Here is a 24,365-nt window from a genome sequence, read left to right as displayed (position 1 = left end):
TGTCAGTACGAGCACAACGGGTGCACCGTTGGCTGTACGCCATGGAGAAGCCTCCGCGCTCCCAGATGCACGACCTTATTCAGCTAACAAAAAAATGGCTGCAGCCAGAGACATTTACTGGTCCCCAGATGGTGGAAAGAGTCGTCATGGACCGCTACTTGAGATCTTTGCCCATGGTCCTGCGCAAGTGGGTGAGCCATGGAAACCCGGGTACTGCTGACCAATTAGTGGACATGGTAGAGAGGTATTTGGCAGCAGAGGAACTACTGATGACCACCCAGCAACCCATAGGTCCTCGACAGCGCCCTTCAGTAAAGACTGGTAAGACTGTTCCGTGGGAAAACGTTGCTGGGCGGTTAAGAGAACGCAAGGCTGGAGAGACTGTAAACACTGGCCCTGGAAACAGGCCAATGGGGCTAGAACGGTCTATGCTGCCCAAATGGGTTGATAATCGTGTGGTTAAATGTTTTAGGTGTGGTATGCCAGGTCATGTTATTGCCAATTGCCCAGTCACGCAAGAACCCATGCAATGTGATGCTGCCTTTGAATGTCGCAGAATGTCTTTCTTTGCTAGGTTAGCCTGTACTGTGGTACCTTCACCTGAGCTGGAAAAACAAATGTGTGATGTGTTCTTAGAAGGTAACCGGGTAGAGGCCTTGCTAGATTCAGGAAGTTTAGTTACCCTTGTGAAAGCTGGGTTAGTGAACCCCTTAAAGGTCCAGCAAATACCTATTGGGGTAACTTGCATACATGGGGATACCCAATATTATGCCACTGCTGAGGTGAATATAGAAACTTGTTGTGGGTCAGCAAGGGTTAAAGTGGGACTGGTCCCTACCTTGGTGCATGAGGCCATAATAGGGAGGGATTTTCCTCATTTTTGGAAACTGTGGGAATCACGGTTATCAACAGATGTGAGAAGTAAAAAACCAGTTGATAATACCGGTGATTTTATGGATGTACGTGGGTCTTCGGAACTTTCTGTCCCTTTGCCTTTTGCTAGTTTGGCTGGGGAAGTGACAGATGGGGAGTCCAGTGAGGACCCTCTTGCCGGGAACAGAGACATAGTAGTTAGAACTGAAAGCGTGCCTGACCTGGAGGTAAAGAAGGATCTGTTTGCGTCTGAACAGTTAAAGGATCCTACCTTAATAAAGGCTAGAGAGAATGTTAAGATTGTTAATGGGGAACCTGTGGTACCAGGTGACAGGGTTACGTATCCCCACATGGCCATCTGTAATGAGCTCTTGTACCACATTGTCAAAAGGGGTGAGGATGTGGTGGAACAGCTGGTAGTTCCCCAGCCTTATCGGAGAACGGTACTAGATTTAGCTCATAGTCACGTTACCGCAGGACATTTAGGGGCAGAAAAAACCACTGAAAGAGTTTTACAAAGGTTCTTTTGGCCAGGGGTTTATAAAGAAGTGTCTGAATATTGTTCTTCCTGTCCTGAATGCCAGTATCATGCCCCTAGACCCCATTTCAGGAGCCCACTAGTTCCCATGCCTATTATAGAGGTCCCGTTTGACAGAATAGCCATGGATCTCGTGGGGCCCTTGTTAAAGTCTGCTCGGGGCCATCAGTATATCCTGGTAATTATGGACTATGCCACTCGATATCCTGAGGCTGTCCCTTTACGCACTATCACAACCAAGGCGATAGCTAGGGAGCTGGTGCAGGTATTTAGTAGAGTGGGAATACCAAAAGAAATTTTGACTGACCAAGGTACTCCATTTATGTCAAGGATCATGAAAGAATTGTGCAAGTTATTTAAGGTCACTCACCTCAGGACGTCCATCTACCATCCCCAAACTGACGGGTTGGTGGAAAGGTTTAATAAAACATTAAAAAGTATGTTAAAAAAGGTTGTTGAGAGAGATGGGAAAAACTGGGATTGTTTGTTGCCCTACTTGTTAATGGCCATCAGAGAAGTCCCTCAGTCCTCTACGGGGTTTTCTCCATTTGATTTGTTGTATGGTAGACACCCCAGAGGGCTGTTGGATATTGCCAAAGAGACGTGGGAAGGACAGCCCACTCCTTATAGAAGCGTTATTGAGCATGTAACACAAATGCAGGATAGGATTGCAGCCGTGGTACCTGTTGTCAGAGAGCACATGGAACAGGCCCAAAGTGCTCAACAGAGGGTCTATAACCGGAGTGCCAAGATACGGGAATTTGCTCCTGGAGATAGAGTTCTTGTTTTGGTACCCACTGTGGAAAGCAAATTCCTAGCTAAATGGCAGGGTCCATTTGAGATTAGGGAAAAAGTGAATGAGGTTAATTACAAAGTATACCAGCCGGGAAAGAGAAAACCCGAACAGATCTACCAAGACGCCGTATTATCAGGCGCAGTCTTTTCGTGGACAAGCGGGCAAAAGGTTCCTCATTTCTGCCCCGTGACAGAGGGAGAGGAAAAAGGCTGCAGAAATCAGCCAGTTCCCAGGAACAGAAACCCTCTCCCGCCTCTGCCAAGCCCTCAGTATGACGCTGGGGCTTTACAAGCAGAATCAGGCACGGTGGGGGGCCCGTCTCAATGAATTTCAGCGCGCAGTGGGCTCACTCGCAAGTAGACCCCTGGATCCTTCAGGTGATATCTCAGGGGTACAAATTGGAATTCGAGACGTCTCCCCCTCGCCGTTTCCTAAAGTCGGCTTTACCGATGTCTCCTTCTGACAGGGAGACAGTTTTGGAAGCCATTCACAAGCTGTATTCCCAGCAGGTGATAATCAAGGTACCCCTCCTGCAACAGGGAACGGGGTATTATTCCACACTGTTGTGGTACCGAAGCCGGACGGCTCGGTGAGACCGATTCTAAATCTAAAATCTTTGAACACTTACATACAGAGGTTCAAATTCAAGATTGAGTCACTCAGAGCAGTGATTGCGAACCTGGAAGAAGGGGACTACATGATGTCTCGGGACATCGAGGATGCTTACCTTCATGTCCAAATTTACCCTTCTCACCAAGGGTACCTCAGGTTTATGGTACAGAACTGTCACTATCAGTTCAGACGCTGCCGTATGGATGGTCCACGGCACCCCGGGTCTTTACCAAGGTAATGGCCGAGATGATGATATTCCTTCGAAGGAAGGGAATTTTAGTTATCCCTTACTTGGACGATTCCCTGATAAGGGTAAGATCCAGGGAACAGTTGGAGGTCGGTGTAGCACTATCTCAGGTAGTGTTGCGGCAGCACGATTGGATTCTCAATATTCCAAAATCGCAGCTGGTTCCGACGACTCGTCTTCTGTTCCTAGGGATGATCCTGGACACAGTCCAGAAAAAGGTGTTTCTCCCGGAGGAGAAAGCCAGGGAGTTATCCGAGCTAGTCAGGAACCTCCTAAAACCGAGCCAAGTCTCAGTGCATCAATGCACAAGGGTTCTGGGTAAAATGGTGGCTTCCTACGAAGCAATCCCATTCGGCAGATTCCACGCAAGAACTTTCCAGTGGGACCTGCTGGACAAATGGTCCGGGTCGCATCTTCAGATGCATCAGCGGATAACCCTGTCACCAAGAACAAGGGTGTCCCTCCTGTGTTGGTTGCAGAGTGCTCATCTTCTAGAGGGCCGCAGATTCGGCATTCAGGACTGGGTCCTGGTGACCACTGATGCCAGCCTGCGAGGCTGGGGAGCAGTCACACAGGGAAGGAATTTCCAGGGCTTATGGTCAAGCCTGGAGACATCACTTCACATAAATATCCTGAAGCTAAGGGCCATTTACAATGCTCTAAGCTTAGCAAGACCTCTGATTCAAGGTCAGCCGGTGTTGATCCAGTCGGACAACATCACGGCAGTCACCCACGTAAACAGACAGGGTGGCACAAGAAGCAGGAGGGCAATGGCAGAAGCTGCAAGGATTCTTCGCTGGGCGGAAAATCATGTGATAGCACTGTCAGCAATTCCGGGAGTGGACAACTGGGAAGCAGACTTCCTCAGCAGACACGACCTCCACCCGGGAGAGTGGGGACTTCACCCAGAAGTCTTCCACATGATTATAAACCGTTGGGAAAAACTCGACAGGTATTGCGCCAGGTCAAGGGACCCTCAGGCAATAGCTGTAGACGCTCTGGTAACACCGTGGGTGTACCAGTCAGTGTATGTGTTCCCTCATCTGCCTCTCATACCCAAGGTACTGAGATTGATAAGATGGAGAGGAGTAAGCACTATATTCGTGGCTTCGGATTGGCCAAGAAGGACTTGGTAACCGGAACTTCAAGAGATGCTCACGGAGGATCCGTGGCCTCTACCTCTAAGAAGGGACCTGCTCCAGCAAGGACCCTGTCTGTTCCAAGACTTACCGCGGCTGCGTTTGACGGCATGGCGGTTGAACGCCGGATCCTGAAGGAAAAAAGGCATTCCGGATGAAGTCATCCCTATCCTGATCAAAGCCAGGAAGGATGTAACCGCAAAACATTATCACCGCATTTGGCGAAAATATGTTGCGTGGTGCGAGGCCAGTAAGGCCCGATGGAGGAAATTCAACTGGGTCGATTCCTAAATTTCCTGCAAACAGGAGTGTCTATGGGCCTGAAATTGGGGTCCATTAAGGTTCAAATTTCGGCCCTGTCAATTTTCTTCCAAAAAGAACTAGCTTCAGTCCCTGAAGTTCAGACGTTGTAAAAGGGGTACTGCATATACAGCCTCCTTTTGTGCCTCCAGTGGCACCTTGAGATCTCAATGTAGTTTTTGGGTTCCAAAAGTCACATTGGTTTGAACCACTTAAATCTGTGGACTTAAAATATCTCACATGGAAAGTGGTCATGTTGTTGGCCCTGGCCTGGGCCAGGCGCGTGTCAGAATTGGCGGCTTTATCCTGTAAAAGCCCTTATCTGATTTTCCATTCGGACAGGGCGGAATTGAGGACTCGTCCTCAGTTTCTCCCTAAGGTGGTTTCAGCGTTTCACCTGAACCAACCTATTGTGGTGCCTGCGGCTACTAGGGACTTGGAGGACTCCAAGTTGCTAGACGTTATCAGGGCCCTGAAAATATATGTTTCCAGGACGGCTGGAGTCAGAAAATCTGACTCGCTGTTTATCCTGTATGCAGCCAACAAGCTGGGTGCTCCTGCTTCTAAGCAGACTATTGCTCGTTGGATTTGTAGTACAATTCAGCTTGCACATTCTGTGGCAGGCCTGCCACAGCCAAAAATCTGTAAATGCCCACTCCACAAGGAAGATGGGCTCATCTTGGGCGGCTGCCCGAGGGGTCTCGGCTTTACAACTTTGCCGAGCAGCTACTTGGTCAGGAGCAAATACGTTTGTAAAATTCTACAAAATTGATACCCTGGCTGAGGAGGACCTGGAGTTCTCTCATTTGGTGCTGCAGAGTCATCCGCACTCTCCCGCCCGTTTGGGTTCTTTGGTATAATCCCCATGGTCCTTACGGAGTCCCCAGCATCCACTTAGGACGTTAGAGAAAATAAGAATTTACTTACCGATAATTCTATTTCTCGTAGTCCGTAGTGGATGCTGGGCGCCCATCCCAAGTGCGGATTGTCTGCAATACTGGTACATAGTTATTGTTACCAAAAAATCGGGTTATTGCTGTAGTGAGCCATCTTTTCTAGAGGCTCCTCTGTTATCATGCTGTTAACTGGGTTTAGATCACGAGTTATACGGTGTGATTGGTGTGGCTGGTAGGAGTCTTACCCGGGATTCAAAATCCTTCCTTATTGTGTACGCTCGTCCGGGCACAGTATCCTAACTGAGGCTTGGAGGAGGGTCATAGGGGGAGGAGCCAGTGCACACCAGGTAGTTCTAAAGCTTTACTTTTGTGCCCAGTCTCCTGCGGAGCCGCTATTCCCCATGGTCCTTACGGAGTCCCCAGCACTACGGACTACGAGAAATAGAATTATCGGTAAGTAAATTCTTATTTAATGTAATATGTATGATGTGAACCCCCCTGGACCCGTGCGCACTGCACACCCTGCACCCATTATTTGATGTGCCCTACTAGAGTTACTGTACCTTGGGTACTCTGCACGGGAGACAATCACGAGATCACCTGTCGGGATCCCGGCAGTCACAATGCTGACACCGGAATCCCGACAGGTGTTGAAATGCCGCCACCAGAATACCGGCGCCACAGGCTTTTCTCCCTCTGTGGGTGTCCAGAACACCATAGAGGGAGAATAGATCCTGTGGCGAGCACAGCGAGCCCGCAAGGGGCTTTCTATCCCTCGCCCCGCTGACGGCATCCTGGAGGCCGGGATCCTGCTGTCAGGATCATGACAGCTGGGATTGCTTCCGCCAGTAATAGGTATGTATTCCACTCTGCAGGCCCAGGCAGAAGAATTGCTGCAAGATTTTTTCTTGGGAGAGAAGCTTTATTATATATGGGTTCATGTATTACCCTCTATAAATCACATGGATATTAGAAGTAACTGAGGAGTTCCACGACCATATAAAAGCACAAGGCAGTCATTCAAATAAGTTTCTTACAGAAAGTTTAGGTGATTTCTAATTTCCTATAGTAGTTTACATTAGCATACCTCTTAACTTTTGTTCTTAGCGACACGGGACCTGAAAAGGGGGCGTGGTCTCATACGTGAGGGACATGGCCTCACGGCACGGACCCATTTTCGCCATTTTGAGAGCATGCCCAGCGCTCCTGCAGCAGCTGGGCAGCCCCCGGCTCACTTCCCCTCACTGAATAGATGTTGTGCACATGCGCACAGCATCTATTCAGATATCACTTGTTGCTTTGCTTAGCAGAGCAGCGGCTGATCAAAGGCTCCCCCAACTGCCCCACCGCCTGCGGGACAATGCTGCCCGCGGGAGAGACAGTGTCCGAATAGCGGGACTGTCCCACTGGAATCGGGACAGTTGGGAGGTATGCATTAAGGGCTGAACTATTACTTATAATACAGGTTTTTCCTTATGATCACTGAACTCACTAAAGGTGGGTACACACTAACAGTTATATCTGCAGATCAATTGATCTGCAGATATATCTATGGACGGATCGAGCAGTGTGTTCAGCACACACACTGCCCGATCCGTCGGGGCCTGACGTCATGAACTGGGTGGGCGTGTACACACGCCCGCCCAGTTCACCTGTCAATCACCGCCGGCCGCTGCAGCATGTGTACGGGCGGTCGGCCAACCGCCCCGTAAACACACAGCGACGCGCCAATATATCGGTAGATATATTGGCCGTCGGCTGTGCTGCGCGGCCGACGCGATACGTCTGTGAACGACATAGTTCACAGACGTATCGGTCGTACACACTGGCCGACGGTCCCGCGATATATCGGCCGTTCAAGAGAACGGACCGATATATCGACCAGTGTGTACGGGCCTTAAGAAATATCATTTAGAGTTTAGAAACATATTAACCGAGTTTGTATATTAAAAAAAAAAAGCCTTGTGACTAGAGTACTCCTTTAAATTTTCGTTATTGCTTTTCAGTGTTTATGCTGGACTTTCTACAGGGTGTTCGGAAAGTCCCTGTGCACTTATGTATATTTATTAACACACATGTTTTCAATATATAATACATGATGTAAACACGAATGATAATTATAAATAATGTTGAAAATGACCACCGTTACCATCAAGACAGGCTTGGATCCTTTTTATTTTGTTTCTAAACACCTCTATCAGTTGTTTGCTTGAAATAGACTGAATGAATGCTGTTATCGCTGCTTTCAAGTCATCCAGTGTGTGCAGACAATCTTGATACACTGCAGATTAGTGGCAACCAATCAGCTGCTCTGTATCATTTTATAATATGTAAATTAGAAATGTTACCTCAATGCTGATTGGTTGCCATGGGCAACTTATCTACTGCTTCACTTCTCCACTGTTTTCACTGCCTTATGAAAGTGCACAGTGACTTTCCGAATACCCTGTATATGTAGTGATCAGCTCCTACAGTGAATCTCATTTTGATTGCAGATTTATGCTTCTAAATTAAATAAACAAAGAAACACGAATTCTATAAACATTTATGACATTGCAGAACATACGAGCTCTAAAGAACAAATCACAATATGACACATGCTTCTGTGCTTTTCCTTCTGGGCAGCAGATAATAGGATTTTAATTACCTACCAGTAAATCCTTTTCTCATAGTCCGTAGAGGATAGGGGGGGTCTACATTAGTACCATGGGATATAGACGGGTCCACTAGGAGCCATGGGCACTTTAAGAAATCAATAGTGTGGGCTGGCTCCTCCCTCTATGCCCCTCCTACAAGACTCGGTCTAGAAACTGTGCCCGAGGAGACGGACATACTTCGAGAGAAGGATTTCACTGAACATTTGTGAGATTCGAACCAGCACACACAAACAAGAGGAAAGCCATGCTAACCAAACTTGAACAGGAACAGCAACGGCTGAAACAACAATAATACTTAACCAAGGAACAGGGCAGAAAAACGAAGCACTGGGCGGGCGCCCAGTATCCTCTACGGACTACGAGAAAAGGATTTACCGGTAGGTATTTAAAATCATATTTTCTTTTACGTCCTAGAGGATACTGGGGTCCACATTAGTACCGTGTTGATGTACCAAAGCTCCCAAACCGGGTGGGAGAGTGCTGAGGTTTCTACAGAACTGATTGACCAAACTGTAGGTCCTCAGAGGCCAAAGTACTGAACTTGTAGAACTTAGCAAACATGTTCGATCCTGACCAAGTAGCTGCTCGGCAGAGTTGTAAAGCTGAGACACCCCGGGCAGCCGCCCAGGAAGAACCCACTGACCTAGTAGAGTGGGCCTGTACTTTAGGAACCGGCAATCCTGCCGATGAATAAGCCTGCTGGATAGTAAGCCTGATCCAGCGACTGCTTTGAAGCAGGACACACAATTTTCTTGGGATCATAAAGAACAAACAGCGAGTCAGATTTTCTGTGATGAGCAGTCCTCTTCACGTAGATCCTCAAAACCCTCACAACATCCAGGGACTTTGAGGTAGCAGAGAACCACAATAGGTTGGTTGATATGAAATGTAGACACCACCTTAGGAAGAAATTGCTGACGAGTTCTGAGTTCAGCGCTATCCTCATGAAAAGTCAAATAGGGGCTTTTGTGAGACAACGCCCCCAGTTCGGACACACGCCTTGCAGAAGCCAAGGCCAACAGTGTAACAGTCTTCCACGTAACTCCTGTAAAGGTTCAAACCAGTCCGATTGCAGAAACTGCAACACCACGTTAAGATCCCAGGCACAAAGGGCGGATGTGCAGAACACTCTTCAAGAATGTCTGAACCTCATGGAGGGTAGCCAGTTGTTTCTGGAAGAAAATGGACAAGGCCGAAATCTGGACTTTCAAGGAGCCCATACGTAGGCCCACATCCACACCTGACTGTAGAAAAGGAGAAAACATCCCAGTTGAAATTCCCCTACAGGAAATTTCCTGTTTTCACACCACGAGATGTATTTTTTCCAAATATGGTGGTAATGTTTAGATTTTACCCATTTCTTAGCTTGGATCAGGGTTGGCATAACCTTGTTCGTAATGCCCTTCCGGGCTAAAATCTGACGTTCAACTTCTATGCTGTCAAACGTAGCCACGGTAAGTCTTGATAGACGAATGGCCCCTGTTGCAGAAGATCCTCTCGCAGAGGTAGAGGCCATGGGTCCTCCAGGAGCAACTCCAGTAGATCCGTGTACCAGGCCCTTCTCGGCCAATCTGGAGCAATGAGAAGTGCTTGAACCTTTTCCCTTTTTATTCTCTTGAGAATTCTTGGGATTAGTGGAAGAGGTGGGAACACATAAACCATCTGGTAAACCCATGGAGTCACCAGAGCATCCACCACCACTGCTTGTGGGTCCCTCGACCTGGAACAATAGCGCTTTAGCTACTTGTTGAGATGAGAGGCCATCATGTCTAGCTGTGGAATTCCCCACCGACCTCTCCTGGATGGAGGTCGTGTCTGCTGAGGAAGTCCACTTCCCAGTTGTCTACTCCCGGAATGAAGATTGGCGACAGCGCCACCGCGTGTCTTTCTGCCCAGAGGAGAATTTTTGTTACCTCTGACATTGCAGCTCTGCTCTTCTTTCCGGCCTGTCGGTTTACGTACGTTACGGCCGTCACATTGTCCCACTGAACCTGAATGGCTTGATCTTGAAGAAGATGCGATGCCTGTAGAAGTGCGTTGTATGGCCCTTAGTTCCAGAATGTTGATCGGGAGAATGGCTTCCTGACTCAACCATTTTCCTTGGAACTGTTCCCTCTGAGTGACTGCTCGCCAACCTCTGAGGCTTGTGTCCGTCTTTAGTAGAATCCAATTTTGAATCCCGAACCGTCGACCCTCGGTCAAGTGAGAAGTCTGGAGCCACCATAGAAGAGGTATCCTGGCTTTTGGCGACAAACATATCCTCTGGTGCATGTGAAGATGTGATCCGGACCATTTGTCCAATAGATCCAGCTGGAATGGCCTGGCATGAAACCTTCCGTCATGCAAAGCCTTGTAAGAGGCTACCATTTTCCCCAGAAGGCGAATGCACAGATGCACCGATATCCGGGTTGGTTTTAGGACATCCCGCACTATTGACTTTATTACCAATGCCTTTTCCAATGGAAGGAACACCTTTTGTTCCTCTGTATCCAGGATCATTCCTAGGAATGGAAGCCTCCGTGTAGGTTCCAGGTGGGATCTTGGCAGGTTCAGAATCCACCGGTGATCCTGGAGAAGTCTGGTTGAGAGGGCAATGCTGTCCAACAACCTCTCCCTGGAAGGTGCTTTTATCAGCAGGTCATCCAGGTATGGTATGATGTTCACTCCCTGTTTGGGATTACTTCTATTCCCTTTGAAGGCTGTAGAAGAACCCTTGGATTTACTCTTGAATTTAGCTGTCCGAAAGGACTGCAGAGTTAGAGCAGAGTAGGCTTTCCTAGCTGGGGTAGCTTCGGAAAGGAAGGTATGTAGACTTACCCGCCGTAGCCTTGGATATTAGCTTATCCAGTTCATCCCCGAACAGGACCTCTCCTGTGAAAGGCAGATTTTCCACTCCTTTCCTGGAGTCCACATCCGCAGTCCACTGGCGTAGCCACAATCCCATGTGTGCTGACATTGCCATGGCAGTGGTGCGTGCGTTGAGCCCACCAATATCTTTTATGGCTTCCACCATAAAGTTAGCAGAGTCCTGGATGTGCTGTAGGAGTAAAATAATATCGTCCCTGGTTAAGGAATCTAAACCATCAAATAGGTTACTTGACCATTTAGCAATGGCTCTAGTGATCCATGCACAAGCAATAGTGGGTCTCTGGGCCACCTCCACCGCCATGTATAAAGATTTGAGAGTGGTCTCAATCTTGTGGTCAGCTGCGTCTTTTAAGGACGCAGCCCCGGGAACCGGTAAGACTATCTTACGCGACAACCTGGACACCGATGCGTCCACAATCGGCGTGTTCTCCCATTTCTTCCTATCATCTCATGGAAAGGGGAAGGAAGAAATCAACCTTTTAGGGATCTGAAATTTCTTGTCAGCGTTTACCCAAGCCTCTTCAAAGAGGGCATTCAATTCCTTTGAAGCGGAAAAAGTAGCTGAGGATTTCTTTTTAGTATTAAAGTAAGATTCCTCCTCTACCTCCTCTGTCCTGTGAGGAATGTGCAGGACAGTTCTGATAGCCTCAATGAGGGCCTGAATCCCCTGTGACAGGACAGCATCCCCCCCACTCCCATCCACTTCCCCCTCCTCTGGATCTGATGTATCAGGATCAGTATCATCCTGCATGATTTGGGCCAGAGTACGCTTTTGTAGGCAAATGGCGAGAGCTTGAGACACAGGCATGTGAGCTGAATCTTTATTTATCAGGTCATCCATAGGTTGCCATAAGAATTGCCTCTCATTATTGTAACCCTGTCCCCAATTTACGGTTACTTACGAATAGGTGGTCTCCTATGGGGATATGTTAGTGCCTCCACACAAGCTTTAAATACTCATGTGGCTCGCTTGGGAAAGCCCAGGTGCAAAGTTAGGTGTGTATACCAGACCTATTGTTTTACCCCCCCCCCCCCCCCCGTTGTCAGAAATTGGGTGCTATTCCCTATATGAGATTAACCTGAATACAAATGACCCTATATCTATATATCTAACAGTGCCTGTTCTGGTTTCTTTTCTAGGTCGAATCACGTCAATTGGTACATATTCATCTGGTAAGTATTCCACCACAAGTATAATAAGGAACTTTATTCAAATGAAAGTAGGTTAGCTATATTTACTATATAGAATAACTATATTAACATATCTTTACTGTAAACTGACTTTATGTTACAAGGAGATAATGCATGCACTTTACAAAAAAACCATAGGTACCTTTTCTATAGTATCTTGGACTATAGACCCGGGGTTTTCTTTTATCCAAAAATAAATATATATATATATAACCTGCGCAGGAATAGTTTAGAGTGCACTTACATTGAGTCCCCTGAGTATGTTTCAAAACAAAGCGTTGAAAGTCTAAGATCCTATAATCCGGTGTGGTAAGAGAGGTTGTCCACGGTTATCAAAATCATTAACTCTGTTTAGATAACTACACTTCCTTCAATGGGCCCTTTTCGTGTTCTTTCTGTTGGCCTCGTAAAAGACCTGATAGTCAAAACCTAAAGGCAAACAGGCGATAACAATTCCAGAGGTGTACCAGGATAGTTGCTTCTGATAACCGGGCAAGTTAACAGTTAAATGACTGTAGCCTAGACCTCCCACAGTGGTCTTGTCACAGGGGTCCTGGAGTTATGATTTTACTTATCAAGAATAAGACTTCTGCTACTTTCCTCAAGGCCTGCTGGAGGAATAATGTCTATGTTGGTCGATCAATTCACTTGTACTCTATTTAATCTATACACGGAAGTCTGAGTGAATCTGATACCCCGGGATAATTCCTTTTACAGTCCTAAGCGACTCCTTCATCTCTGGAACACATACTGTATACAGGAAGTTAGTTTAGTCTGTCCCTTCTGAATGCAAATCTTGGCTCAAAGGTCCGCCTGGCTTCCTTCACTATGCAGCAGACAGTATTGTTCCCATAAACCTGGGTTATCTTTCAGTAGTGTCACAGACTACCACAGTACAGTAAGTTATTATGAGTGGGAACTCACTAAATAATATTGTTTTATCTCCATACAATATCCACGTTCTTATAACCAAAAAATGGTATGTTGTCGCTATAGCGTCTGGATAATTTATATTTTCAGTATTAAAGTCCCCTTTGTTCCTTATAGTGAAACTGGTGAACTGAATGAAATGGAGGTGTCACTGGGGCTCACAGTACTGCTCCACTGTTACTGAACCTGGTGGCTCTAGGTAAGCAATCTATGAGGCAAGCAATCTATGAGGCAAGCAATCTATGAGGCAATGGTACTCCCCCTTTATAGCAACTACTCCTCCAGCTGTCTAACTAATTTGCTGTGGGGACTTACTGATAATATAGGGATAGTTCAGATGCAAAGCCCCATGTCACTCACGATTTCTGTTGTATTCCAAGCAATAGCCATATCCAGCACTGCCAGGGAGTTATGGGTGGTGCTTACGGTTCCCTGGCTCCTCCTAGTGGGCGATACCTGGGTGGGGTATAGGAGGTGTTGAGGGCTCCAGCCTGGACGGGTTATCGTGCTGCTGACCGGAAACCCCTTCAGGAACCTGAAGCAGGGATCTGCTGATCACGGCTCTCCTCGGGTCCAGTACGCTCCCATTCACTGCGGCGGCAACAAATCAGGCTCCCCCGGCTCGGACGTCCGTCCTCATAGATTGGCTCATCGCGTCCCTCTGTGCTCTATCATCAGAGATCTCTCTGGGTAAGTGCTGTGTCCGAAGAGGCTCCGGGAGCGGCTACCGCTAACAATCCGCTGTCACTCTCTCCCCGGTTCCTCTCTCTCTCCCAGTGACGCACCTCTTCCCCTCCAACGGTTGTTTTTGTCCTCGGGCCACCTCCAGAACTTTCTGTCCCACACTCTCGTGCCCCAGCAGTTAGACAGGCACGCTCTGCCCACTATTGTGTCAAATCCTTCAGGCATATTTTTAGTACATACATTTTTATACATGTTTTTACAATATATATATTTTATATCATTATCTATTATATACTTAGGTCTACATTCTCCCCCTGGTGATTACGGATTGATTCAAACCGCAATTTACCACTTCTAAGTATAAGCATTTCCATTAGGGCCCTTATTGAGATAGGAAGAAGGATGTTCTGAGAACTCTCCACCATTTGACAAAGAGGCAATTGAGTCAAAGTAAGGCCAGGGCAGAATTCGGAGGTGGTGTACCAACAATGGTACCTCTGTGGGAGTTCTCAATCGATCGTAGGTAAGTACCTTAGGAGGTTTCCGAGATCGTCGCGGTCTTGGGGCCGGTATTAAGTTTAGATCTAAATCAGTTCCCCTCCTTTCCATTTGGTCACTTTCCACTTCGATGTCATTATTTTCTTCCCATTCCATTCCTTCATCTCCCGATCTCCTATCTATTTCCCACTCCTGCAAAGGCTCCGAAGATCTCTCCACCTCATCAAAGTTTTCCTTCACACTTCCTTCGCTTGAACCTCGGGAGTCCCGATAATAGCATCCTCGATAATACTCTTCCTCCTTTTCATTGCCCTCCTCTTCACTCGGGCTCAGAGGTGCGGTATTAAAATTAGTGGGCTTAAATACGGGCGAAGGGTTAGGTAGTACAGCCCCCTCATCTTCCCATCGCATATCTAGTGCAATAGGTAATAAATGTTGACGATGGTAAGTCACAGTAGGTCCATTTCCATCCTCAGGTACCAGCTGGTATACGGGAAGGTCCCCTAGCTGTTTTTCTATCATATAGGGAGTTGAGCGCCATCGGTTGGATAATTTCTTTCGCCTGGATGTTCCTAGTAATCTAATCAATACCCGGTCTCCTATGAACAAACGTTGTTCTCTCACATGCTTATCGTAGCTTAGCTTATTTTTCTTTTCCAGATGGCTAGCAGTTTTTCGAGCTAGTTGATAAGCCTCCCTTAACTGATGCCGCAATTGTTTCACATACTTAGTCTGAGAAATTGGACTGGGAGAATTAATCTGTGTCCCTAAGCAGACATCTATTGGCAGCCTCGCCTCTCGTCCAAACATCAGAAAATATGGTGTATATCCGGTGGCATCACTCTGTGTACAATTATATGCATGAACTACAGTTGACAGATGTTGCTTCCACCGCCACTTTCTTGCAGAAGTTAAAGTTCCTAACATATTTAAGAGCGTACGGTTGAACCGTTCAGGCTGCGGATCGCCCTGCGGGTGGTACGGAGTCGTTCGAGATTTCTTTATTCCGCAGCAACGACATAACTCTCGTATGAGGCGACTCTCGAAATCTCGTCCATGATCAGAATGCAGTCGAGCCGGCAGCCCATAATGTTGAAAGAATTTTTCCCACAGGGTTCGAGCAACAGTGATGGCATTCTGATTTGTGGTAACATAAGCTTGGGCGTACCTTGTAAAGTGATCCGTAACTATAAGGATGTTCCCTTCCTGACCTCCAGGTCCTTCCAATGATAGGAAGTCAATACAAACTAGATCCAGAGGTCCTGAACTCTGTATATTTACCAAAGGGGCAGTCTTAACGGGTAAGGTTTTACGAAGCACACAATTTCCACAAGTCTCTGATATTTAGTTTCTTCAACTGGTGTAACAGCACATGGGACTTAGCCGACAGCAGTTTCCGATTCATAGGGGATTGAGCATTTTCCAACAGCTGAATGATGGGCCAAATATCGGGATCATTTCTCTGTTCTCGAGCCAATTTATCCGTCGGAATGACTGTTAATCCATCCATATGAGACCGAGTTAATTTTTGATACGGGGTTGGTATAGCCTTCTCAGAAGCTCCCACCACGTGGACAGCAGCCACTTGGGAGTGTTTCATGCTGACGATCTGATGGCATAGCCCTTGTACCGCAGCCGCAGGGACTACAATCCATTAATTTACATCCCCGTGGATTTCCTGTTGGGGTATTATGGAGAGTGCATCCGCATCTTGGTTAGTTATTCCGGGTCTATATTTGATAGTAAACTTATAGTTGGTCAACGCCGCCAACCACCGATGACTGGTTGCATCCAGTTTGGCTGTGGACTGAATGTAAGTGAGCGGATTATTATCAGTCTGTATTAAGAATTCCACCCCATATAAATAATCGTGGAATTTTTCGGTGACCGCCCACTTGAGGGCCAGGAACTCTAATTTATGGACTGGATACTTCTTTTCGACAGGAGATAATCCATGACTCACGTAAGCAATAGGTCTTAATTGATGCTCCTGTAGCTGATACAGCACTCCCCCAATTCCCTCGAAAGATGCATCAATATGAACCTCATATGGAAGTTCTGGATCAGCATAGGCCAGCACCGGGGAGTTAACTAGACTCTCTTTCAGTTGCTTGAAAGCATCTTCACAATTTCGGTCCCATCTTACTCCAAAAGACTCTTTGGGTTTTAAATAATCTTGGTCTTGTCTCTTATTGATACGGGAGACCTTCTTTGTCGGGGGATAACCTCTAGTTAACTCAGTCAGAGGACAGCTATTCTTGAGTATTGATGTACAAATTTCCTGTAATATCCACAAAACCCCAAAAAGGATCGTAGATCTCGGAGGCTTTGAGGTCGTGGCCAATTTATTACAGTTTCCACCTTAGCAGGATCAGTGGCCACCCCTTGTCGGCTGACAATATGCCTGAGATACTTCACTGACGATCGACATAGCTGACACTTTTCCATAGACAGCTTCAACCCTCGGGCTATCAGTCGATCCAATACTTTGATCAACCGCTGGTTGTGCTCCTCCAGACTTCTCCCGAACACGATGATATCGTCCAGGTAAACTAGCATCTCCCGGTAGCACATATCCCCAACGGTCTTTTCCATGGTTCTTTGGAATGTAGCTGGGGCACCCGTTATCCCTTGCGGCATCTTTAAGAAATCAAAGAACCCGATCGGACAGATGAATGCCGTCTTCGACCGATCTGCTGCACTCATGGGTATTTGGTAATACCCGCACCTTAGATCTAATACAGAGAACCATTGACTGCCTTGAAGGCAGTCCAATGCTTCATCTACCTTCGGCACAGTATATTGGTCGGGGATAGTGCGATTGTTAAGAGTGCGATAGTCGATGCAAAGTCGGATTTCGCCATTTTTTTTCCGTGCGACTACTATGGGAGAAGCATATTGACTCTCTGAATCGGCGATCACGTTGTTTTCAAGTAATCCCCGCAAATGCCTTCGAACGTCTTCAAAATCCGCTGGAGCCAGGCGCCTTGATCTTTCTCGAAAAGGCCTTCAACTTAATATGATAATCCTTCAACTTAATATGATGTTCTACCCCGGTTGCTGTACCTAGATCCCATTCGCTCATGGAGAATGCCGAATCCCTGTCACGTAATTATTCCAATAGCTGTTGCTTGCTGGCCTCATCAATATCACTTCCGATAAAGCAATACTCTAAATTGAATTTGGATACACTCGGTTTTTCTACAAGATGTAACTCTCCGTCTCCATCTACGATCAACCCTTCTACCTTATGACACCTACAATCCCGTCTGGAACTTTCAATGGTTTCACTCTCCTGTTGTTCACACCATCGGATTAAGTTTTGATACATATTGGTATTGGTACCTACAATGATGGGCAGTTTTCCTTTATCTCCTGGAGAATCGGGACAGACCAAAGCTACCAGAGGGATGGTGTTATTTGTTAGACCCAATCCAGGTTCAAAAGTGATTTGCGTTATGATGTATCCTAGATAGGGATACCGTTGCCCACTCAATCCCCAGATAGTCAATCCACTAAGGGGTTGAATGGGGATATCCGGGAGATGCCGGTGGTACCATGATTCGAATACTATGGACACTTGTGATCCACTATCCATTAAAACTGTACAGTCGTGCCCGTTGATCATAGCTTTTGTTATGGGAGCATTTCCCATTAAACTATTTGGGACAGTGTGAGACCACTGGGCACTCCCCATAGCTCTGACATGAATTATTGGGGAGTCTGTGAGGGGTTCACAGAGCTCCCGTTGGAGTTTCCCCCTGATGATGCCCGTCTCTGATCGGTGGTATTACTTTCCCTTCTCTCCGACTCTGTCATGGGACATTCAAATGACCGATGTCCTATCTGCCCACAAAATAACACTCATAAGCATTCCGGAAGTCTCTTCTTCTGTTAACACCCCTTCCTATTCCGGCCGGCCTTTTGGGGCCGCTATGTTGACTCGCCTGAAGGGCAATAAGCTGTTCAATCTTCTTATTTTGCTCTTCTATCATTTTGAGTAATCTCTCATCCATAGGAGGGGTTTCCACAGTGGGTAGTACTACTTTGATCTTCTTTATAGATTTTTCTCTATTTTCAATCTGGACCTCTTCCAATTTGACCTCTTTGACCAGTTCGTTCAGCGTAGGTGGCCGGTCTATAGTCAGGGTACAGCGTATCTTCTGAGCTACCGGGTGGTTTGTAAGAGCTCCTTTAAGTACCTGCCGTAACCTTCTCTCATCCACAACATCTTTGGAGAAGCCTCCTTTATCTACAATTTTATATATCAACCGCTCTAATCGATAGATATAATGTGTTAAAGTCTCTCCTTGATCCTGATAGGTATTATTCAACCTAGCCATCAAATCTCCTACATCCTCCAAAGTTCCAAACGAAAAATCCAAAGCCTCGATATATTCCCTCAACGTCGCTTGCAGATTGCTCCTTTGAGTAGCTTGTATAACTCCCATGGCAGGTCCCCGAAGACTTTCCACTACTCTCTGCTTTCTAATATGGTCTGGGCATTGCCACTCCTCCGAGTGCTGGATTGCAGTTTCCCTCCATGTATCATAACTTTCCTCCCCTGCCGGTATAGGGGTAATTCCGGAGAATATCCTCAATCTACGATATCCCCCTTCAAAGTGCCACCTTTCAAGGTGACTAACCACTTTATTCACTACTGATTCCACTTGAGGCTCGATACCAGCCCTCTGTTTCTCCGCAGGATCTGAGGAGTCCGATGGGTTACTCTTAGTGAGCTGTGACTGTGGGGATGGTGATTCAGCAGGGGGTTCACCGGATCCAATGGCGTCCCTCAAGGTAGTTTCCCTACCATCCGATCTCTGCCCTTCAGGCCATAATATCTGTACCTTCCTTCCCGTTCCTTGTTCCAAGATGATCATACTAGGGAGTAGTGTTCTATCCAAGGGATCGTCATTTTGTATGAGCATGGCGAAAACGTCTCCATACTGTCCTTTCCAGGTGTCTGCAATACAAGGCTGATTCACTCCATATAACTTTGTCACAGCTAGTAGAAAACATTCTTCTGTAACTGAGGACAGATTCCCAACTAAACCGAAGCTGTATCGAGTATCCACACCTTTCTCTTGACACCAACGGGTGATGACCTCACCTGTGATAATCTCCATCGCTACACTACTTTAGGTTGGTAAACAGGAGACGAAAGTATGTTAGGATCTCAGCAGTGCCTCCAAAATGTAACCCTGTCCCCAATTTATGGTTACTTACGTACGAATAGGTGGTCTCCTATGGGGATATATTAGTGCCTCCACCCAAGCTTTAAATACTCATGTGGCTCGCTTGGGAAAGCCCGGGTGCAAATTTAGGTGTGTATACCAGACCTATTGTTTTACCCCCTGTTGTCAGAAATTGGGTGCTATTCCCTATATTAGATTAACCTGAATACAAATGACCCTATATCTATATATCTAATAGTACCTGTTCTGGTTTCTTTTCTAGGTCGAATCACGTCAATTGGTACATATTCATGCGGTAAGTATTCCACCACAAGTATAATAAGGAACTTTATTCAAATGAAAGAAGGTTAGCTATATTTACTATATAGAATAACTATATTAACATATATTTACTGTAAACTGACTTTATGTTACAAGGAGATAATGCATGCACTTTACAAAAAAACCTTAGGTACCTTTTCTATAGTATCTTGGACTATAGACCCGGGGTTTTCTTTTATCCAAAAATAAATATATATATATATATAACCTGCGCAGGAATAGTTTAGAGTGCACTTATATTGAGTCCCCTGAGTATGTTTCAAAACAAAGCGTTGAAAGTCTAAGATCCTATAATCCGGTGTGGTAAGAGAAGTTGTCCACGGTTATAAAAATCATTAACTCTGTTTAGATAAATACACTTCCTTCAATGGGCCCTTTTCGTGTTCTTTCTGTTGGCCTCGTAAAAGACCTGATAGTCAAAACCTAAAGGCAAACAGGCGATAACAATTCCAGAGGTGTACCAGGATAGTTGCTTCTGATAACCGGGCAAGTTAACAGTTAAAGGACTGTAGCCTAGACCTCACACAGTGGACTTGTCACAGGGGTCCTGGAGTTATGATTTTACTTATCAAGAATAAGACTTCTGCTACTTTCCTCAAGGCCTGCTGGAGGAATAATGTCTATGTTGGTCGATCAATTCACTTGTACTCTATTTAATCTATACGCGGAAGTCTGAGTGAATCTGATACCCCGGGATAATTCCTTCTACAGTCCTAAGCGACTCCTTCATCTCTGGAACACATACTGTATACAGGAAGTTAGTTTAGTCTGTCCCTTATGAATGCAAATCTTGGCTCAAAGGTCCGCCTGGCTTCCTTCACTATGCAGCAGACAGTATTGTTCCCATAAACCTGGGTTATCTTTCAGTAGTGTCACAGACTACCACAGTACAGTAAGTTATTATGAGTGGGAACTCACTAAATAATATTGTTTTATCTCCATACAATATCCACAGTCTTATAACCAAAAAAATGGTATGTTGTCGCTATAGCGTCTGGATAATTTATATTTTCAGTATTAAAGTCCCCTTTGTTCCTTATAGTGAAACTGGTGAACTGAATAAAATGGAGGTGTCACTGGGGCTCACAGTACTGCTTCACTGTTACTGACCATGGTGGCTCTAGGTAAGCAATCTATGAGGCAAGCAATCTATGAGGCAAGGGTACTCCCCCTTTATAGCAACTACTCCTCCAGCTGTCTAACTAATTTGCTGTGGGGACTTACTGATAATATAGGGATAGTTCAGATGCAAAGCCCCATGTCACTCACGATTTCTGTTGTATTCCAAGCAATAGCCATATCCAGCACTGCCAGGGAGTTATGGGTGGTGCTTATGGTTCCCTGGCTCCTCCTAGTGGGTGATACCTGGGTGGGGTATAGGAGGTGTTGAGGGCTCCAGCCTGGACGGGTTATCATGCTGCTGACCGGAAACCCCTCCGGGAACCTGGAGCAGGGCTCTGCTGATCACGGCTCTCCTCGGATCCAGTACGCTCCCGTTCACTGCGGCGGCAACAAATCAGGCTCCCCCGGCTCGGACGTCCGTCCTCATAGATTGGCTCATCGCGTCCCTCTGTGCTCTATCATCAGAGCTCTCTCCGGGTAAGTGCTGTGTCCAAAGAGGCTCCGGGAGCGGCTACCGCTAACAATCCGCTGTCACTCTCTCCCTGGTTCCTCTCTCTCTCCCAGTGACGCACCTCTTCCCCTCCAACGGGAAGAGGTGCGTCACTGGGAGAGAGAGAGGAACCGGGGAGAGAGTGACAGCGGATTGTTAGCGATAGCCGCTCCCGGAGGAACAAATTCTGCAAAATATCAGTGTCTTTTCTTCAACAAGTAGATCTTACTAACTTTGGGGATCATTTACATTTGGATGTAAGTCATTTTTATGACACGCCTCTCCGGTGTAGCAGTGCACGTCTGCGCTGATAGGTGTTACTTTCACATCTCCCTGAAATGCTTTTTCAAAAGTAGGCAAGTATGCCCCGGTAACCTCAATGTCATTGAGTTTATTATAATGGGATTACAGTATAAAATGGCTTTATAGGGAGAGGAGGAAGTTACCATGTGTTTTGGATTCATACAATTGTGAGATGCTGCTGAGGATCTGAGTGTAAGGTGATGCCCCACTTACATACCCACACCCAGCTTGGAGGAACCGGTTGGTCATATACTTTTCACAGGGATGGGAAAAAAAACAGCTCACAAACTGCACCAACCACATGCCGAGGCCATAGTATAAGTTCAGCAGACAGCAACCAAAGCTCACAATAAAGGCTCGTCTGCTGGCTGTCAGAGCGATGGGCATTTCTTTCTAAGAGTTGTGCATTGCTGTCTGCCATTCTAGTGGGCCCATTTATCAATGATCTCATTTGCAATGTAATCTGGGTGCAAAATAAGTGCCTAATATCGCATAACAGGATGCAATTACACCAGCAGGGTGTATGAATGAAAACATGCAGGGACAGAGCCCGTCCCTAAGATGCGGTCACTTCAGCATTGCCATTGCCAGGGAGAGGAATCCTCTGCAGGTTAAGTGCAGCTCATAGGTTACAATGGGCTAACACCATCTTCAGATGGCAGTAGCTGCGGGTTCCCCTCGGACTGTCTGGTGATGTCTTTCAAGCCCACAAAGTACTTCCCCTCTTACTTTGCAGCCACTAATGTTTAATTAGCCTTCATACTGTTTATATGTGACACTTACTTCTATGGGGCATATTTATCATGCAATATTTGAGGCATATCCCCACGAAAACACCCATTTTCGGAGAACACCTGTCAATGTAACATAGGGGTTGAGGGCTACATTTTGTAAATCTAGTGGGAGTGGGCGCTGCATATGTGTGGTCAGCTGGCTGCACATGCACAGTAGTGCGTCTGGAGTCCCGATAAAGTGGGCACTGATGAGCTCACTCCACCACTAATACATCGCAGGGGAATGCAGTCAGGATCCTGGCTGTCAGAATCCTGGCACTCAGAATACTGACACCGGAATTCCAACAATATTCGGAATGCCGAGACTGGCATCCCGAATAGGTACACATCCCAGCGCCAGAATCCCAACAGCTGGGATGCCGAACGTCCAGACCCTGTGCCGCTGAAAAGGAAACCGCGCAGGGGTGGAGGGGGGGGGGGGAAGGTAGATATACGCTGCCGGGGGAGGGTTAGGCTGAGCCCCAAGAGGGTTAGGGTGCCAGAAGGGTGGTTAGGCTGCAGGGGTTAGGAAGCGGGGGACAGGGGGGGGGGAGGTTTAGGCACCTATGGGGGATGGTTAGGGTTAGGTACTAAGGGGGGAGGTTAGGGTTAGGCTGGGGGTAGGGAGAGTTAGGGGGGTAGGGGAGAGGGTATAACACCCCTTACCCCTGTCGGCTTTTTTACGATGTATGACTGTATTTCGAACGTTGGCAACCCGTGTGCCGGCTTTTGCTACTGAACCCTGTCTTGCATGTGAACATTGATACATACAGGCGATACTTAGGCTTAGGACCTGATTCATGTTTGTGAGTAAAGCAAAAAAGCAAGCAATTGGGCAACACCATGTTGCACTACAGGTAGGGCAGATGTAACATGTGCAGAGAGATATAGATTTGGGTGGGTTATATTGTTTCCGTGCAGGGTAAATAGTAACATAGGCGTGCGCATGGGGGAGGCCTCATGCGCACAGGCACCCCCTAATGTCGGGCACCCTCCACACCAGCTCTGCCGCTGTTTAAAGATAAATTATAGCCCCAGAGGCTTGCTCATTTTTCCCTCCACTCTTCTACTGGATATTGCTTGTGTCTAGGAGAGTGAAGATCCGCCCCTGTAGGTGTGGGGATCCCCGTCACCACACCGCCTTTGCTGTCCACTAACGGGGACTCCGAGTCAGCAGCCGCCTCTCCCAGTGCAAACACTGGGCAGCACGCCACCACCCCTCCCCGTCTGGATGGAGCCACCTCCGCTCAGCACCGTCTTATGGGGGTAAGTCCGAGTTGATCGCAGCAGGAATTTTGATAGCAGTTGGGCAAAACCATGTGCACTGCAGGGGAGGCAGATTTAACATGTGCAGAGAGAGTTAGATTTGGGTGTGGTGTGTTCAATCTGCAATCTAAGTTGCAATGTAAAAATAAAGCAGCCAGTATTTACCCTGCACAGAAACAAAATAACCCACCCAAATCTAACTCTCTCTGCACATGTTATATCTGCCCTCCCTGCAGTGCACATGGTATTGCCCAACTGCTAACAAAGTTCCTGCTGCGATCAACTCAGAATCACCCCCTATGTCTCTCTCTTGCATGCTGCACACAGTTGCCGGAAGCCAGGAGGAACACACGGGACTCGGCTTCAGTGACCTTGCTGACGTTTCCCTCTCTCACCGGAAACAGGGGACACTCAGTGAGTTGTGCTGCACCTCAGCACCCCTTACTACAAAGATGACTGCCCCAACATTTTGTTCACTAACAGTCCCCTCCTACAGCACGAGTATCTTGGCAGATCCATGTACTGTATTTATCCTTTCTAGGAAGCGCGCATCCGCTGCCCCCACTGTCACCAATGTAGTTTGGCCACATACAATCTACAAAGAATAGTCACATAAAGAATGCCCCCAAATGCAAGTCCTCTGTCTGCTGTCTCCAGATAGCA

The 24,365-nt window shown here is 46.9% G+C and overlaps 1 long non-coding RNA gene across 1 annotated transcript; it reads left to right on the top strand.

Moving 5' to 3' along the window:
* The first annotated feature begins 12,061 nt into the window (after nucleotides 1-12,061).
* LOC135057715 (uncharacterized) lies at nucleotides 12,062-20,868 on the top strand. The gene is made up of 4 exons (XR_010244319.1): nucleotides 12,062-12,099; nucleotides 13,165-13,246; nucleotides 19,690-19,722; nucleotides 20,791-20,868. It is a non-coding gene; the product is annotated as an uncharacterized LOC135057715 (long non-coding RNA).
* Nucleotides 20,869-24,365: the final 3,497 nt, after the last annotated feature.

Source organism: Pseudophryne corroboree, chromosome 3, assembly GCF_028390025.1.
Source record: "Pseudophryne corroboree isolate aPseCor3 chromosome 3, aPseCor3.hap2, whole genome shotgun sequence".
NCBI lineage: Eukaryota > Metazoa > Chordata > Amphibia > Anura > Myobatrachidae > Pseudophryne > Pseudophryne corroboree.
The sequence above is the reverse complement of the archived record's forward strand: the minus strand, read 5'-3'. Positions and strand labels throughout refer to the sequence as shown.